Genomic DNA, 15738 nt, shown 5'->3' with positions numbered 1-15738 from the left:
GCCAGGCCCCGCCCCGGTGTTCGGGGAAACTCTGTCCCCGCGCGAGGCTGGCGCTTTGGTTCCGCGGGCGCTTCTCACCTGACTGCTTTTCCCACCCGCTCCGCTGGGTAGTCGCGAGCCGGGCTTGGAGCCAGACTGTCCGATGGCAGCTCCACCGCCTTTACAGAACCACAGACCAAACCAGCGCTGCAGCCGTGGCGGCCCAGTTTTCAGTAGGGATGCCAGGAAGCCAGTGACCCGACCTCCGTCACCAGCGTTAGGCTTGGACCTACAGGGTTTGTCTCTAATGAGGCTTCAAACACACTCCTGTCAGGGGTGTACAAAGCACTAACTTGCTTCAGGTACACCTTTACCACCGTGTCTGTAGCATTGTCTGACTTTTTCTCCCCCCTCTCATTAAAAAAAAAAAACAAAAAACAAAAAACAAAAAAAACCCGGTAACCTCCGGCCTCAGTGGTCTGCCTGTTGTCCCAGCTAGAGGGAGGCTCTGGAGAGAACGAGATTGAGGCTGGCCAGGCAACCTAGCCAGACCTGGTCTCAGACAGACTGAGCTGAACGGCCTAGACCTTGCCTTCCACAGTGTCCATACCTTAGCTATGGAAGCCAGTCATTAGGAACTCTTGTGCATACAAAAAGCAGCGACGAACTTAAATGAACTTGGAGGCAGCAGGAAGTCCAAATACCAGTGATATCATGTATTGGTTCATTGGTTAAATGGGCAATTAATTCCGTGGATTTTGGGTCCCACGTTTGCCACTGGTGAAGAAAGTGCTGTGTTGACCTGTTTTATACTACAGTAGACCAGCACTTGGGCTCGAGGGCCCTACTGCGTGGTTCCATGTCTCCAGTTTACAAGTGGATGATTCGAACACGTGAATTAACTGCTCAGTTTCCTTGCCTGTAGAAGATGATTAATAACTACCTGCTTCTTGGAGTCTCCTCAAGGTAGGAGATTCAGTGTGACAGTGCAGGCGAAGAGCATTTAGAAAATCGCCTGGCACACGTAATCGCTCTCAGTTAATGTTATCTAGTGTTACTTTTATTTCATCTCTTCTTCCCAATTCAGTATACTCAAGATTCCTTGCTAGTCATACGTATTTACCTTCATTTTTCTACGTGTACTTACTTCTTCCACAAGTGAGAAATACTGAGAGAGACAGAGACATACCCCAACAGGGTCTTGACTCTGCAGACCTCTCCCAGTGTAAGCCAGCCCTGGATCACTGGCACACACATGCCTAGGATTCGCAGTGAGTTCTCTACACCTGAACCCAGAAACTTCTTAGAGCACAATGTTTTATCAGTATGTCCGCATGGGGTCTGATTGTTTTTCTTTCCCTTGATTCCGACGAATATTGACTTGAAACTGTTTTTACATCATTAGGCTTTATTATTTCATGCTTGGAGTTCCTGGTGGGATAGTGAGGGGCGGGCGTGAGGGATATCTAGATACAGTTTATAGTTGCAAATTTTTCTTCAACTCAGCAATGAAAAAATAGATCAAGACATATACTATTTCGTTTATTCTATTTAAAAACCCCACTACATTATTTGATGTTCTTTGTTCACTAATGTTCAGAAGATTTCTAAAGGCTAAGATAGTTTACAGAGTACTGAAAAAAAAAATTCTTCTCTAGGTAGAAAATATTTAAGAGATGGGGCCGGCGGGTGGCATGGTGGTTGGGGTGCCAACTCCCACATTACTGACTGTGGCTCAAGTCCCAGATCTAATGGCTTGCTTTCTCACTTTCCCTCCCTCTCTGGTCAAATAAAAAATTAATAAATAAAATAAATAAGAAAATATTGAAGAGATAATAAAGGTCTGTGGTGACCAAGCCCTCCGTCCCCCACCAAGAAATCTTTCACAGTGAGAACTTCCTGTTAGTAGAAGCACTAATGGACTAGGGACTTGGGCAGTTGGCAGGGATGTCCCCTCAAGCAGGACTATGGTAAAGTTCCTGTTACTTTCACACTGTTTCTAGGGCAGTGGCAGGAATTAATTTTTCAGTTGAAGTTACTTGACACTCTGGGGCCCAGGGAGGGGGTGAGCTGTAGGAGAGATTTGTTTCAGCAAAAGTGGGGAGGCAGACTAGAATCTACCAGCACTGGGGCGGCCAGCCCTCGGCCCCTGTGCGGTGAGGGCAGGCACTCGTGCTTCTGGGCAACTGTGTCAGCCTCAGCGAGCTTAGCTGGCAGTTCCCTATCAACTGGGTTTTCTAACCACTTATAAATAAATTATTCTCAGTTTGCCTCCACCATAGAAGGGTGGAGACAGATCAGTCTACTTTAATTTCTGTTCGTTTGGGGGAAGAATGGAGAATAACAGCAAAGTACTGACGACATCCTTGAATTGATAACGCCACAAATCAACAACCAGTATTTAAGGGACATCTGAGCATATGATTGTATTAGTCCAAACGTGGTACATAGTAAGTTAGAAAATGCAAAGGAAAGTGTTCCTAAATGGTCCTTGGTAATGCAGGAATACAGCTTATTTATGTCTGTGGTGTCCTAAACTGAACGCAGGTGACAGTATAGGATCATGGGACTGCAGATGGTCTTTCAGAAGTTAGTCTCTTTTTCCTATTTGTATGACACTGACCTTTCCTGTCACATAGGCCTGGGCACGTGTAATAACTCGATGGATTCTGTCTGGACTTGGTTAGAAAACTAGCTGTATAACCTTGGAGAACTTATTAATCTTTCTGCCTCCATCTTCTCACCTGTAAATTAGGATAGTGTTAGTATCTGTCTTATAGTTTTAGAGCAGATTAAATAAAACAATACCAAAGTACTACCAGGGCTGCCACAGGCAGAAAATTATTAGCAACATTACTTATTGTAGTGAAGTTGGTGAAAACTCTGTGGAAACAGGAAAAATGCAGTGTACCTCTGGGAATCTTGTTTTAACTGAAATGGAATTTTTATCATTTCTAGTATGGATACTATCCAAACAGAGTTCTTGAACTATGACACACAAAAGAGAGAGAGAGAAATCTCCAGGCAAAAAGAGGGGTTGGACTATGTATTTTAACAAAATCCCATGTATACCAAATATTGGGGCATTGAAATTTGGAAGCCTTTTAATCCAGAGAGCTCAGTCAGAATCAATTTTCCACTAGATGACATTATTCAATATTTGAACTACCATTTATTCTATTTGTTCTTTTTTGTGTTTATAAACATTTACTTACATAGCATGATTGTCTTCTAAATTTAATGACATTTATCTTAGGAATAAAAATTGTATTAATACATGGGTTTTTTCTTTCTTTTTTTTGGAGAGGTTTTTGCTATAGGGCGTGTGCTCTCGCCAGACAGACAGAGACAGCAAGACAGAAAGTGAGAAATCACCCCCCAGGGGGGATGGCTACACTGCAATACCTTCTCCTCCATTTTCCTCTTGGGGTCTTGGGCACGCACACACACGCGCCTGGCGTGAGTTTAAGTAGCCGGGTCCGGGACTCGAACCACAGTCCACTATGTGGGAGTCTAGCGACATAGCCATTATGCTAACTGCTGGTCCCACGCCTGGCATGTTTTTCAAGCTGCTGGGTTCAGAACTCAAAGCACAAAGTTGGACATCCAGTAGAGTCCAGCTGCCTTAGCTTCCATGCCATCTGCTGGCCTGACAAGAAAAAACTTAAAAGATAAATTCACAGAAGAGAAAATGCAGTTCATCAATACACAAAAAAAGCATTCATCCTCAAAAGTAGAGTGATATAAATTTCAAACCTCAAAGAAGTTTCTATTTTTTGCTTATGAAAATAATAAATATTTTTAAAATGTAATACTTTTTTGTCATTGTTGTACTAGAGGGTGCATGTGCTTGCCAGAGAGAGAGACCGAGAAACAGAGAGGAGAAAGCACCTCTCATGGGGAATGATCATGCCACAACTTCTCCTCTATTTTTCTCTTTTTCCAGGATTTGGGGCATGCACATAGATGCACCCAACATGTTTCTGCTACTGGGGTTGGGACTCAGACCACACACTCTGCTATGTGGGATTCAGTACCTTTTACCACCACAAAGCCAGACTTCGTTTGGATAATTTTTTTGAGAGTTAGTAGTATTATTCTTTGCTATAGGGTATATACACTCACCAAAGATACAGAAAGCAAGAAATCACTCCCCCCCTGCCCTGGAAAGATGGTCACGCTGCAATCTCTTCTCCTCTACTCTCCTCTTGGGATTTTGGGCACATGCACACGTGACACCTGGCATGAGTTTGAAGCCACTGGGTCCAGGACTTGAACTGTGGTAGACTATGTGGGAGTCCAATGATGTAACCATTATGCCACCTGTGCTGTTCCTGATTTGGAGAATTTTTAATGATTAGGAACATGTAGGAGAAATATTCATTTTAAAAGCAATGGTGATTCCAAGGAAAAGATCTATTTTCTCTTATCCTGTGCTTAAAGGTAACTTGATTATATAAATTTTCTTAGGGTTTTACTATAGGGCTTGTGCACTTACTAGACAAAGACAGAGAGAGGGAAAGGGAAAGTAAGAAATCATCTTGCAGGGGGATGACCATGCTGTAATCCCTTCTTCTGCAGTCTGCTCTTGGGATTTGTGCCACATACACATGTGCTTGGGACAAATTTCAAGCCTCTGGTTCTGGGACTTGTACTACAATCAGCCATGTGGGAGTCCAGCATCTTAACCACCATACCATCTTCTGGCTTCTATGTAAAGCTCTTAAACTCTGAACTTAAAAAAAAAAATTTCTTAATGAAAAATTCTCAATTAAAACTCAATATAGGGGCCAGCAGGTGTTGTGGTGGTTGGGGTGCTAGACTCCCACATGGTCAACCACAGTTCAAGTCCTGAACCTGGAGGCTTGCTTTGTCACTCCCCGCCACGACACTCCCATCTCTCTCTGGTGAGTGCACATTTCCTATAGCAAACTTAATAATAATAATAATAATAATAATAAATTAAATTAAATTAAATAATTCTTCTACAAATGTAAATTTTTTCTAATGTAAAGATGTGATCATTCAAGTACTCTTCATATCTCACTCCTTATATTTCTTCTTTTATTATTGCCATGTGTCTATGACCATTTGTTTATCTTTTTTGAACAAATATCTATTCAAATCTTTTGGACATTATCTAATTGATTGTCTTTTTATTATTGAGTTGTAAGAGTTCCATATAGATGCTTTGGATGCAAGTTCCCTATTAGGTATATGATTTGCAAATATTTTCTCTCATTCCCTGGGTTGTCTTTTCACCTTCTTAATGGTGTTATTTGAAGCACAAACTCTTTCTATCATCTCTTCAGTAGCATTGCTTCTGGTGTTCTAAAAAAATATTGCTTAATCTAGCTCACAGAGATTTATGCCTGTTTTCTTGCAAGAGTTTCATAGTTTCAGCTTTTACATTTAGATCTTGGAAACATTTTCACTGGAAAAAAATTTTAACTAATTTTTTAGATTAATTTCTCATTTTACATAAAATCTCCATTATGTGTACAATAAATATATATCAACATATATAACTTCAATTTTTTTGTCTGTTAAATGTTTCTTCCCTTTGCACCTCACACCCACCCTCTACCACCCACTCTACCATTCACTCTCCTCCCTTATAGGCTCTGGTATCTATACTTATCCTCTCTAGTACTGTCTTCAGATCTTTCTTTTTTTGAGAGAGATTTTTCCTACAGGGTGTGTATGTTTGCTGGAAAAGACAGAGACAGACAGAAAGTGAGAAATCACCCCTGCCCTATGCTGCAATCTCTTCTCCATTCTCCTCTCAGGATTTTGGACACACATGCCCACATTCTGCCAGATCTGGGACTCAAACTGTGGTCAACTACATTGGAGTCCAGCGATGTAACCATTATGCCATCTGCTGGTCCTGCAGATCTTTCAGTTTCTCCCATAGAGTGCAGATAGTTGGTACAACTTGAGTGAGAATGTACAGTGTGTATCTTTCAAAGTCTGGCTCACTTAGCTCAACATTAAGTCTTCTGTATTCATCTGCTTTGAATCAAATGATAGGGTCTCATTGTTTTTTACAGCTGAGTAATATTCCATAGTATATATGTGTCACAGTTTTTCAACTTAGTTGTCATTTTTAGACACTTAGGTTGGTTCCATGTTTTAGCCATTGTGAATAATGAACAATGGATGTGCAAGTGTCTTTCTGACTGAATGTTTTCCTATACTTTGGGGAAATAAAAAGGAGTGGGATTACTGTTATTCTTGATTCTCGGTTCTATTCCATTGGTTGGTCTATCTATCTATATCTATCTATCTATATCTATCTATCTATCTATTATCTATCTATCTCACTCTCTCTATCTGTCTATCATCTATCTATCTAACTCTATCTAACTCTATCTATCTATCTATCTATCTAGCTATCCATGTGTCTATCTCTATCTATCTATCTATCTATCTATCTATCTATCTATCTATCTATCTATCTCCAGTACTACACTATATTCACCACTGTAGCTTTGTCACAGATTTTGAAATTTAAAGTGTGTGCCCTGACTTTGTTCTTCTTTTCCAAGACATTGTTTTGGCTACTATGAGTCCCTGGAAATTTTATATAAATTTTAGGATCAGCATGCTAATTTCTGTAAAGTTAGCTGGATTTTGGGTAGAGAGTATTGCCAGCTTTATAATATAAAGTCTTTTGATCTATGGACCTAGGATGTCTTTCCATTTATTTAGGTCTTCAAAATTTCTTTAATAATAATTCGTAATTTTCAGAGTGTTATTTTTGCACCATTGTGCTAAATTTATTCCTAAGTATTTTATTCTTTTTCTTTTTTAAAAGAGAGATGATTTTTGCTATAGGGCACATGCACTTTCCAGAGAGACAGAAAGCAAGAAATCAGCCTCCAGGGAGGATGGTCACACCACAATCCCTCTTTTCCTCTATTCTTCTCTTGGAATTTTGGGCATGCACGCACATGCTCCCAGTGTGAGTTTCAAGCTACTGGGTCTGGGACTCGAACTGCAGTTGGCCATGTGGGAATCCAGCAATGTAACCATTATATCATTTGCTGGTCCTAATATCTTATTCTTTTTGATGCTATTACAAGGGGATTTTTTAAAAGGATTTTGCCATACAGTTTGTGCTTTTGCTGGAGAAAGACAGTAAGAAAGAAAATGAGAAATCACACACACACACACACACACACACACACACACACACAGGATGGCCATGCCACAGTCCCTTCTCCTCCAGTCTCTTTCTGGGATCATGCATGCACACGTGCTTCATGTGATTTTCAAGCCACTAGGTCTAGAATTCGAACTGCAGTGGACCATGCGGAATCCAGCACCTTACTTGCCACGCTACCTGCTGGCTTCACAAAGGGAATTTAAAATTTTTATTTTGGGTTATTAATTGGTACTATATAGAAATATGGTTGATTTTTGTATATGAATTTTGTGTTCTGAAACCTCGGATAACCTGCTTATTAATTCTAGTTTTTTTTTTTTTTTAAATTGGGTTCCTTAGGATTTTCTGTGTACGAATCATGTCATCTGCCACAGAGGTAGTTCTACATCTTCATTTCCAGTCTAGTCTAGATGCCTTTTATTCTATATTCTTACTCAATTGTCTTTTCTAGACCCTGTAACAAAATGTTGAATAGAAACTACAGGAACCAAAATCCTTGTCTTATTCCTGATCTTAGGAGGATAACATTTAGTCTTTTTCTGTTAAGTATGAGGTTAGCTATGGGTTTTTCATAGATGCGGTAAATAATCTTTTTAAAGAATTTATACTTGTTACCTTCCTCTCTTAGTTTTATTGCCTACATACAATAGCATAGTAGAATTTCTTAAAATTGAGATAAATATTAAACAAGGAATAGAGTTCCTTCTTATCTCATCTGTAACTAAATGTCACCTTCATCTTTGTGTTTGTCCTGTTCGTAACCTCCACCGGGGGAAATGACCTATCAATGGACCGGGTTGCCTCAGGGTCATACATTGATATCATAGTGATATGTTCCCTCTCTCCCTAACATCAGATCCCATATGTTAGCTATTAGACCAGGAACAACTAATCCTCAGATAAAGCAGTAATCCCTGCCTGTAAAACTAGATTAAAAAAAAAAAGTTATTTTGACCAAAGAATTCCATTTCCTATTAATAAGGCCTAAAAAACAACAACAACAAATTCAGTACATGGTGGAAGCTTTAGCTGAAAATGTTATGAGACAGAGTCAAGGCTAGGGAGGCTGTAATGGACCATGTGTAAGATGAAATCACAGGGAAGTAAAGCCTATAAAGAACTAGAAGCAGCTTACTAGAACAGGGTAATGCATAGGAGAGAGCCGAGTAACACTAATGGCAGAGTACTGGAGGAAAGATTGTTAAATCGAAAGTTTCTAGAATGAGCTTGAATCCCGAAACAATCTCCAGCCCAGTTCTTGAATTTCCATGACATCCTAGTCTTATTTCTCTGTGTGAGCGAACTTGAAAGGGTCTCTGTTGCTTATAAGTGAATGAAAAACTAAAAACATTGATCATAAACTTGGCATACTTAGCAACAATTTTTTTCCCTCAGGTGTCCCCAGCTCTGAAGAGGAAGCAGGGGAAAAGAGAATAAAAATTATGTAGGGCATAGGAAAGGATGAAATTCATGAAAATAATGAAGGAAAGTAGGAGAACCTTAGGGTTTTTAGCTTTTAAGGAACCTATAGTGTTAGAAATGTAATTATTGGGACCAGCACATGGCATGTGATCAAGGTAGCTGGATCCCACATGGCTAACTGCATGGTTCAAGTCCCAGACCCAGTGGGACTTGAAAAGTACCTTGGGCGCATGTGCTTACATGCCCAGAATCTCCAAAGGAGAATGGAAGAGAAGGAATTGTGGGGGGATGATTTCTCACTTTCCTTCTCTATCTGTCTCTGTTGCTTTCTCTCTCTGGTGAGCACACACACCCTACAGCAAAAATGTAAAAAAAAAAAAAAAATAGTGATTATTATTGACTAAATGATTCCTATTTAGGAAAAAAAATTGGTATACTGCTGCTGATGACATTGTCAAAATGACAATAGTGGGCTTGATAAATTCTTGAGAATAGGCATTTGGGAAGAAACCTTGTTAAGGGCAAACATCTTCTAAGGATTTAAAGTAGCAAAATACCAACCAAAGGCTGTGTAGACAGGAAGAGGCTGTGTCTCAGCAGCACGCACACAATTTGCAATAAAGAGCAAAACAATTGTGAGGACAAGGTAAATAAAATGACCAGAATTAATTAGAATTGGGCTTTAAACAATAATGACTGCTGTTTAGGCTTTGTGAGCAATTGAGGTATAGGCTATAATTTTTCCCAGCTGAATTCGAAGAAGTCTTTCTAAGCTGCCAAATTACATGAAGGGCTTTGCTGATGGAAGACAGGAAGAGCTAATGATGGAAACTTCGTATGTAATTAAGACTGGGGCAGTTTCTGACAAGCAAGAGGAGCATGTGAACAAGGACATACAATCTGCTGGTGTTTTATTGAGAAACATCTGGCCTAGCTCCACTGGTAGAGTCAGAATCAGGTGATTGAGATGTGGGGCTTACTGCCATGTCCTGGCCCACTTCCTGTTATCACAGCGCATGTACTCTGAGGGGCTGCTGCTTTTGTTGGTTTTGGGAGACCACCCTGAGCTAGGTGTTCATCTCCAGGCTTACTCCAGCTAAGGTTTGTAGATAGCAGGAGAAAGGATGCCAAGACAAGGACCAGGCAGGTGCCTTCTTTCTGCTTTCTCTACGCCTTTGGCCTTCCTCCAGTATTTCACTGGCACGCAGGGTGAGGAGTGAATGTAGCCTTGTTTCAGGTCATTTAAAGTGGGGCAGTATACAGAGGTATTTTTGCTTTTCAGAAACAAAACAAATGCCAATTCTGAGAAACAGTCCAAATAAGTACAGATTTGAGGGAAGGGTTTCATGAGCAGAGGAAAGAAAAAATAATTTTCTCAGTAAAGAAACGATCTCAGAGTCAGAGGGCTATTATTGAATAAAAATGCTTTTAAAAATCACTGATAATGGGGACCAGCAGTTGGAGCAATGGCTATGTCACTGGACTCCCACATAGTTGACTGTGGTTCGAGTCCCAGACTCAATGGCTTAAACTCACGTAGGGCGCGTGTGCGTGCGTGCTCAAGATCCAGAGAGGAGATTGCAGGAGAAGGGATTGCGGCGTGGCCATCCCCCTATGTGTCAGAGCAGTGGTAGCCTTTGTGGACTTTGAATGTCTGTGGTTCTAAACTGAAGTAGCAAAAGAAGAAGCTAGTTTTGGTTTGAAAGTGTTTCTGAAGATTCCTCCTGAACTCCTGTTCATGCTTTTGGTTTTTTCCCAGGTCCCAGAGGATGGACTTGGTAAGCAAACTGCAGTGCCCCGCTACAAAGTCTCAGGGAAAAATGAATCATCGTCTTTTTATTTTTTCGTTGTAAGTTTTGTTATATGGTGTGTGCTGCACTCTCCAGAGAGAGACAGAGGGGAAGTAAGAAATCCCCCCGGAGGTATGGCCATGCCACATCCCTTCTCCTTCATTCTCCTCTTAGGATTTTGGGCAGGCGCACACAAGCACCTGGCATGATTTTCGAGCCGTCAGTCTGGGCTCAAACCTGTGCAGTCGGCCATGTGGAGCCTTAACGTCCACACCACCTGCTGGCCCCCCAGTCACAGTCTTATACGTGTACTTGTTTAATTTCCGTTACACCTGGGACCCCATTATTCCTGATCTGCCTTGATATCCTCAGGCTTATGAGATTTGTCAAGCCAAAAATCTGCTGTACTTATCAATTAGCATTTGGGAGTCTCCAAACAACCTGTATTTGTGCATAATCTGACTCCGGTTTGAATGTAGTTTATATGTATATATGTATTTTGTCTGGGTTAAAAACACTTATCATCTGGGATTGCCTTATTTCATCTAAACCAAATGAAGTCTGAACACACAGTCTGTGAGTTGGTGTTACGGACTCAATTGGGTCCCTCTAAAATTCCTATGTGGAGATCCTATGTTCCTCAAAATGTGACTGTATTTGGAGGTAGGGCCTTCAAGGAGGTTAAAATAATCAGACTGGGTCCTAATCCAATTTGACTGGTCTTTAAAGAAGAGGAAATTAGCACACAGGCACCTCCGGAGGGAAGACTACGTGAGGACACAGGGAGAAAATGACCATCAACAGGCCAAGAGCAGCTGGGGAAAAACCAATCCTCCCAGCGCCATCATCTCAGACTTCCAGCCTCCAGAACCGTAGGAGAATACATTTCTCTTGTTTAGGTCACTGAGTTGGTCATGGCAGCTCTAGCAAACAGTTGGCTTCTGACTGTGCGCTGACTTTCCAGTTAACTGGACAACTGTACCCAATGCTATCTAGTAAGTATTTACCTAGAAAAACATGAGAAAACACATCGTGGCTTTTCTGATGACCCAGTATAATGCAGCACCAAAGAAGAAATCCTCTGAAATCATTGGTTTTGACACCGCAGTGTCCCTGACACTATCGGTCATATTCGTCTAAGGAATACGTGCCCGGAAGTGCAGGACTCTGGCTCTTGTTCTCTTGGTGGCAGTTAATGATATGTCGTTGCCTTAGGCCACCGCGTAACCAAATATCAGTTTATCAGTATATACAATGGATATGATTGCAAGTCTTTTCTTTCATGAAGGTTATGATTAATGTTATGTAAGTGGGGGAAATTCTAATCATAAACTCAAAACTAATACATTCACAATAAAGCTGGTCATCTGGCTCTGCTCTCCGAAAACTGGTATTTTGGTGATGCTTCTCCCTTGTGTATCTTATGCAGAAACTATGGAGTGTGACAATGCAGGGAGAAAAAGAACAGGAAAATGTATTCACTGGATTTTAATTAAAATGCTCTTTGTTGAGTGTTGCACTTTTCCACAGTGAAAGACATGTATATGTTATAAAAACTAATTAAGACTGCTTTTTGCCATCAAAGAGAAAAACAGCTGGGTTTTAACATCCGAGTGTATTCAAGATCAGTGTTCACTGAGAAAGAGAAAATCCATAAGCATTTGGAGAAGATTTAGCTTGCTCATCAGTCATTAAAAACATTCTTTATGTGCCATGGAACATAAAGCTCATCAGGTTTAGAATGCAGCCACGATTCCAGTCATTCTAAGGCTTAATTTCTTGATTAGATACTTTTCTAGCTGACTATTTTAACTCTGAAGTTAGCAATGTGCACAATATCACCATGTATGTGTGCTGCTACCAGGCGGCGTCAGTAGGGCCCCGTGATGGGGCCGTTTGCCTTCTCTGACTTCCGGAATTCTGGCATAGGGTGGTACGGTGGTGACCCAATGACTTCAGAGCTTCCTTTCACCACCTCATCTCTGCTTTGGTTTGGAATCTAATTACAAACTTCGCCGAGAATGAATCTGCTAGAAAAGATTTGTTCTCAAAGAAAAGGCAGATTCTCACTACAGACTCACCGATGGTCCCAAAGGAGATTCCCACGGCTTAATCTGCCCTGCCCAAAGCAAACCAGTGGAAGGCGTGAAGAACAGTGATAATTTTAAATGGCACCTGGCCCCCAGCCCTCACAGCCTTTCTGAAGTGTCAGTGAAAAGAACTGAGTGGTCCAGAAGAGATGAAAACCTCAAGTTCCCCCTCCCAAATAGGATTTCCCGGTCTGAGGCCAGGATCTAGAACGCAATCCCATCATCCGTGGAGCAACAAAACACAACTGAAAATGAACACAATTGGCAGACCATCCATATTATGTTTCCAGAAAAGAATGATTGCTTCTAATTAAAAGTAGATCTGAAGACCCTTTCTCTCTCTCCCTTTCATGTCTCAGATGTGCAGGTGCTACTCTCTGAGGTGGCCCGACTGCAGGCTTCCCTCTCCCCCGCACCCCACCACCAACACCTCACATCAACCAATAGCCATTTGATAATGGCAGCTCCTTGAAAACAGCTGGGCAGGATCTAGAGGGAATCAAAGCAGCCTACTCTATCCTAGATGTGAAAATCCCACCACACCTCTGACTCCAGAGCACAGCAAGAAGCAGGGACAAAGATAGAAGGAGGCCTCGTGGGAGTGCTTCAGGATATTGAGACTCTGGAAAGTGAGGGAAGGAAAATACACTGGTCCCTAGACCTGGTATTAATTTTAATTTTTTCTTTTCCTTATTTCCCCTCCAGAAGACGTGTGTACTAGTAGAGAGACAGAGAGAGAGGGAGAGAGAGAGAGAAAGCACCCCCAATGAGGTGATCCCATTTCTCCTCCATTTTGCTATCCTGTTGGGATTTTGGGCACATATACACATGCACCCAGGGGTTTTGCAAGCCCCAGGGCTGGACTCAAACAGCATGTTTGGCCATGAGGGCTCTTTTAACAAACAGTCTATGGGCTGGCCCAAATTGCTTTCTTTCATGAGAGTGAGCGGCACACACACATACACACACACACAGAAGACCCTCAGTGGGTTTTATGCCACGACACCCCCACCCCCAGTTTTCCTAGCTAGCCAGAAGTGTGGGCATGCACACCTGCACACACAGCGTGTACAGGTTGACTTGGGAACTGAACCTCTCATCTTCTGTCTGAACCCAGCATCTCTTGAGCAGCACACCAACACTATGCCACCAAGCCAGGCCCAATTATAATGCTCTAAGTTGAGAATCTGAAATACCTAAATTGAGTCATTGTCTTCCTCTACCTCCCTCTCCACTGGCCCGGGTCCTTGGCCTCTGCCTGACTTTCTTCTTTGTGTGTTCTCTCTCCTGTCCTTGCCAGTTGCCTGCCTCAGGCAATATGTAAGAGCTTTGTGGGACTTAGGTAACTGAGTCTCATGGATAGGACTCAGACCCTTATCAAGCCTGACATTGTTTTGGCCCTTGGCATACAGGGACTGGGATTTTAATGCTACCTTAACCCTCAGGGACAATCCGTTCCTCTGGTTCTGACCCCCTTGAGCCCCACTAGCCCCAGGGCTGTCAGTAAATTCACACATGACTGCTTGTCAGTCAAGATCAGGACATGATTCGTTCATTTTGGTTTTGCTATTTGCTTTGTTTATTTGATTTTTTCCCCTTTTTATTCATGATGAGTGCATGCTGCACACATGTGAGAGAGAGAGGAGCACCTTCCACAGGGGCTGGTCATGCCAAGATCCCCTCCCTCCCGTCCTGCAGCTGGTCAGATCCTGGCACTTGGACTCATGCCTGGTGTGTTTCAGGTTGACCGACCGGGGATTCAAGCTGCAATCATCATGTGGGATCTGGCTTCTCTTGAACAGTGCATTACTACTGAGCCACAGAGCTGTCTCATATTTGTTTATTTATTTTAAAATATTATTTTTATCCTCCAAGGAATGTCTGTAGCAGGCAGAGTATATATTATAATCCTGTTTGCACAAAGAAGGTAAGTGCCTTTACCGAATGCAGTAAAAATACTAAGTGGCTGGGCAAAGCCCAGATTTGAAAACTCAGGTATAGGAACCATAGACTGTCAAGGCTTGAAAGGTCTTTAAAAGTCACCGAGGGACCAGCAGTTGGCGTAGTGGCTATGTCGCTGGACTCCCATGTAATTGGCCGTGGTTCAAGTCCCGGACCCGGCAGCTTAAATTCACACCAGGTGCATGTGCATGCATGCCCAAGATCCCGAGAGGAGAATAGAGGAGAAGGAATCACATGTGCTCTTCCCCCCTGGGGGGGGATTTCTCGCTTTCTGTCTCTCTTTCTGGCAAACGCATGCTCCCTATAGCAAAAACCTCTCCAAAAAAAAAAAAAAAATAAAGTCACTGAATCCACCTAAGTACACAAAGTTTGGATCTCCTGCATGCCATCCCTGCCAGTTAACTAGCCTGTGTTCGAACACCTGCCTCACATGACAGTTCAGTTTCATCTTTGCCCAGTTTGAACAGCTATTTGTTGAATCATTCTTGCACTTTTTAATTAATTCAGCAAGTATTTCAGAGCCTCATACGTGCAGCACCAGGTGTCTGTGGCTATTGAGGAACTTGCTGGAAGTAACTTTAATTGAAGATAGAAAGTGCAAAGTTCTGCGAGAGGGGTACTGACCCAAGGCTATGGAAATTGTCAGAAAATTCTTCCTTCTGCAGATCCAAAACCTGTGCTGCCGGGTAGCTTCCAATTTTTGCTCTTAGTTCTATTGTCCCAGCTCTAAAGAAACCAGTTATCCATTTGCTTTTTAATTGCCAGAGGGTGAATGCACTTGCCAGAAACAGAGAGGGAGAAAGCACCCCACAATGGGGTGTGGTCACATTAAAATCCCTTTCCTGTTTCTCTGTCCTGTTAGGAAGACAGCAGGTGGCATGGAGGTTAGGGTACTGGCTAGCTTTGTAGTTCTGGTCCCGGACCTGGCAGCTTGAAAATCAGGCTGGGCTCATGTGCATGAGTGCCCAAAATCCAGAGAAGAGAATGGTGAAGGGATTGCACACACACACACACACACACACACACACACACACACAGCACAGGGGCCAGGATTTGAACCATGGCAGGCCATGTGGGATCCAGCTCCCTTAATCACTAGGCTATGAAGCCAGCCCACGAATTACAGCTTTTCATTTTATTTTTAAAAGAATTATTTAATTTTATTAATTATTATTATTTTAATTTGCCATAGGGCACATGCACTAACCAGAGAGAGACAGAGCAAGAGAGAGGGAAAGTGAAAAGCAAGCTGCTAGAGCTGAGACTCAAACCACAGTCATCCATGTGGGAGTCCAGTGCCTTCACTACCATGCCGCCCACTGAC

This window comes from Tupaia chinensis, unplaced genomic scaffold (assembly GCF_000334495.1).
Source record: "Tupaia chinensis unplaced genomic scaffold, TupChi_1.0 Scaffold000094_1, whole genome shotgun sequence".
NCBI classification, from domain to species: domain Eukaryota; kingdom Metazoa; phylum Chordata; class Mammalia; order Scandentia; family Tupaiidae; genus Tupaia; species Tupaia belangeri.
The sequence above is the reverse complement of the archived record's forward strand: the minus strand, read 5'-3'. Positions refer to the sequence as shown.